Source organism: Myxine glutinosa, chromosome 4 (assembly GCF_964187855.1).
Source record: "Myxine glutinosa chromosome 4, kmMyxGlut1.1, whole genome shotgun sequence".
Lineage (NCBI taxonomy): Eukaryota > Metazoa > Chordata > Myxini > Myxiniformes > Myxinidae > Myxine > Myxine glutinosa.
Genome location: NC_136264.1, coordinates 102,841,291 through 102,845,178, shown reverse-complemented (window position 1 = coordinate 102,845,178; position 3,888 = coordinate 102,841,291). Strand labels below are relative to the sequence as shown.

The 3,888-nt window shown below is 45.5% G+C and overlaps 1 non-coding gene across 1 annotated transcript; it reads right to left on the bottom strand.

Moving 5' to 3' along the window:
* Positions 1–602: 602 nt before the first annotated feature.
* LOC137426340 (U2 spliceosomal RNA) lies at positions 603–794 on the bottom strand. The gene has a single exon (XR_010984296.1). It is a non-coding gene; the product is annotated as a U2 spliceosomal RNA (small nuclear RNA).
* Positions 795–3,888: the final 3,094 nt, after the last annotated feature.

The window sequence follows — 3,888 nt, the reverse complement described above, 5'->3', positions numbered from 1 at the left end:
AGGAGTTACCGGGACGTGTGATTATCCATTTACACGTCAAGTCGCCGTGGGTTCGTGCACGGAACCAAGCGTCCGGCACAGTTCGCTTCACCGTCTACAAGGACGCGTACGGGTCGCACCTTGGGCCTCGCGCGCGTTGCAAGCCGCGCTTGGTTTTGCCCCGTTGCTTGGCAAGGAGGTGTGCGCTGCAGCAGCTGTCCCCGGTACGAGACGTGCACGTTTGGAGCACGTCCGCCCGGGGTTCGTTCAACCGCCCGTGTGCGGAGAAGAGAGACATTGTGAGGGACAGTGACCGTGACCCAAGTGGTCGTGAGTGGGGACAGGGGGGGGACACATATGTAAGATGGCCATCTTCGTAATATTGATTGTGGATTGTTGATGGTTGTTGATTGCTCGGGGAATATATTATTGATTACTCCGGATCCTTGGTGTGGGGTTTCTTATTGACTGGAATTCATATTGATTGCGTTACGAAAGCGTATAAATCATAGATCTTTCTGGCGGAGTTCCTCTCACGGTCCGGGGGTCACCGAGACCAGGTAGTCACCGGGAGGACCACGTAACACTTTATGATCTTTTCTTTGTTTTCCAGGTCCCCCCAAAGGGGGTGCACCGTTCCCGGAGGTACTGCAATACCGGGTCGATACGTGGAGCGGACGGAGCAAGCCCCTAATCCAACTCCCGATACCAAAAATCCATTTAATAGACTAGTCCCGCATTGCGGAACATATCAGCTATTAAACTGATAAGAACAGATACTACACTTGATCTTAGCCAAAAGGCCGAGAAGCGATAACGTAAGAAGTTTAAAAACGCTCTTTTCCAGGACAATCGCATCTATGATTGACCGGCGACGATTCGCGAAAATCGAAAATTCCATCGAAATGTCCGATCTTTCGGCGCCTCCATTGCAGCTATGCATCTTCATTGATATCCTGGTATTAAACAATCCTGCTGTGATGTATATATTTTGTTTATCTTGAGAGAAATATAGGATTTATCATGTGAAGAAAACAGGATGACAGATTAGCGAAATGACGTCATTTCCTCTGTGCGTCAGAGCCGCGTCCCATGCGTAAAAACCCGGCTTGCCAACCGAGATTCCAATGGAATTGGACATTAAACACACCAGCTGTTTAATACATTATAAATAATACATTCGACCTGAATTACAGGAACCCTAATGGGTATGGGGGTTTATGATTTTTACTGGGATCAAATCACGTGCTTTGTTGCGAAGCAGCGAAAAGGGGAGGAGGTCACGTGGTGCTTGTACAGTTGTGCACATGACTTCCCGATGTTAATCCACTCGCACTCCGTTTCGGTTATTCCATCGAGCTTTGCAGGCTCCGCCCATCAGAGGAAGTCGAAGAGGAAGAGGGCGATGCTGGTTCATACGATGACGTCATGAGGATCCGAGAAACGAGTGACCGAAAGAGAGAACTATTATTACAATGATTCAAATGAACCGATCTTTAAATAAGCTCGTTGATTCCTCGTTAACTGTGGAAACTAAAACAGCACTTGTGAGAGAGCATACCTCCGCCATGCTGAACATTTTACATTTTGTATCCCACGACCAGGTCGGGCCGAGATTCGGACCTGAAACATAAGCTAAGCGGCTTGTTAGTCAGGTTCACTATGTTTTTTCGTTCAATATTTTTCGGAGATTAGCAAAACTATACATTTTTGGAATATTCAGAGCATGAGGATTCCAAAAATTAATGTTGGCATTTGCTTAGACACCTTTGCGAAAATGACACTCAGGACAGTGATGAAGATCTGTAAACGCATATTCCTGAAGGGTGTAGACCTAGTACAATTACCTTTGTTTGTTGCTTTTCTATAATCATGAGCACTATTTTGAGGCCTTTATTGGATTCCTTGACCCAGAAAACATAGGATTAGCATATTTAATTAAGTTTCCAGGTTGACTAGAAGCCGAGAGAGCACAAAATATGTATTTTGTGGCGGCCATATTGAAAATCCAAAATGGCGGCCATGAAGGTGTCTGTGCAAATGCCAACATTGATTTTTGGATTCTCCATGCTCTGATGATTCCAAAAATGTACATGTTTGCTAATCCCAAAATTTTGAACGAAATTATATTTGTTAACATAGTGAACCTGACTATGTTCTTGTCACCGAACCAACTCATCCACCAAGATTAGTCATAACTCGTCCACAACGTTTATAAATATCACACTATATGTCGTTTTTGGCCCTGTCTCGCAATGGTGAAGATTCACTTTTAAAATTATAGTGGCCGGATCCGAATCCGCATCTTCACCAAAATCTAATCATTTTGTCCGTGCCATATACACTTTCTATCTGCCAAATTTCGTCCCAATCCGTCCACAACTTCTTGATATATCTTGTTGACAGACAAACAGACATGGGTGAAAATATAAACATATCCACCTTCGGTGGAGGAGGTGAAAGGACATAAAATGTCATTGGCTCCGCCGTAGTTTTAGTAATTTTGCTGTACGGAGTTAAAGGCTCCCAAAAAAATGGGTCCATGCATGTCCGATAAATGGATGGGGATCGGTTGAAGTAACAAAATAGCCACCAGATGGCCATCTTGGATCTAATCTCGAAAAAAAATGACGTGCCTATGTAACCCATCATTCATTATCTGTTTGCTAAGTTTGAACAAGATTGGCAAACACATGTCCGAGAAATGGTTGAGGACGTGTTCAACATCGGGTTTTTTACAACTAAAATGGCCACCAGCCGGCCATCTTTGATCGCATCACGAAACAAAATGATGTGCATATGTCATGCCTTGTCTTTGTGCCAAGTAGGACCAAATCGGTCCATACATATTGTTACAGATTGATGTGAATTGATGTGAATTACTATTCAGGTCTTTGCTTATTAATGTGTAGTCGATTAAAGGTTGTTGTGATTAAAGGGTCAGGAGCCCTTCTGGGAAAAAGGAGACCGGAAACGGAAGAAGAAAAGACACGAGGTCCGGCAGAAGCGGCGATCTTCTTCCTCTTCCTCGCCCAGCGCCGAGAAGAGCGGTATCGATATTGAGCAGCGTGGGGAACGCTGTGTGTGAAAGCCCGTCTGGCGAGAGGAGTTACCTGGACGTGTAATTACCCATTTACACGTCAAGTCGCCGTGGGTTCGTGCACGGAACCAAGCGTCGGGCACAGTTCGTCTCACCGTCTACAAGGACGCGTACGGGTCGCACCTTGGGCCTCGCGCGCGTTGCAAGCCGTGCTTGGTTTTGCCCCGTTGCTTGGCAAGGAGGTGTGCGCTGCAGCAGCTGTCCCTGGTACGAGACGTGCACGTTTGGAGCACGTCCGCCCGGGGTTCGTTCAACCACACGTGTGCGGAGAAGAGAGACATTGTGAGGGACAGTGACCGTGACCCAAGTGGTCATGAGTGGGGACAGGGGGGGACACATATGTAAGATGGCCATCTTTGTAATATTGATTGTTGATTGTTGATGGTTGTGGATTCCTTGGGGGAATATATTATTGATTACTCCGGATCCTTGGTGTGGGGTTTCTTATTGACTGGAATTCATATTGATTGCGTTACGAAAGCGTATAAATCATAGATCTTTCTGGCGGAGTTCCTCCCACAGTCCGGGGGTCATCGAGACCAGGTAGTCACCGGGAGGACCACGTAACAGAATTGGGGGCTCGTCCGGGATCTAAAATTGTATAAAATAATAAAATAATATTTTTATTAATTAAAATTTATTAATTAAGTATTAATTGGTAAATTTTTGGGAAATTAGGGGTAAAGTCTTGGGTGAAGGTTAACAGGTGTTTACGATAGGCACCATGGCGTTTGTGGCACAGAACTTTGCGGTACCACCTAGTGAGGCACAGTTCCGAGCGTTACTAAAAGCGGACCTCTTGAAATTGG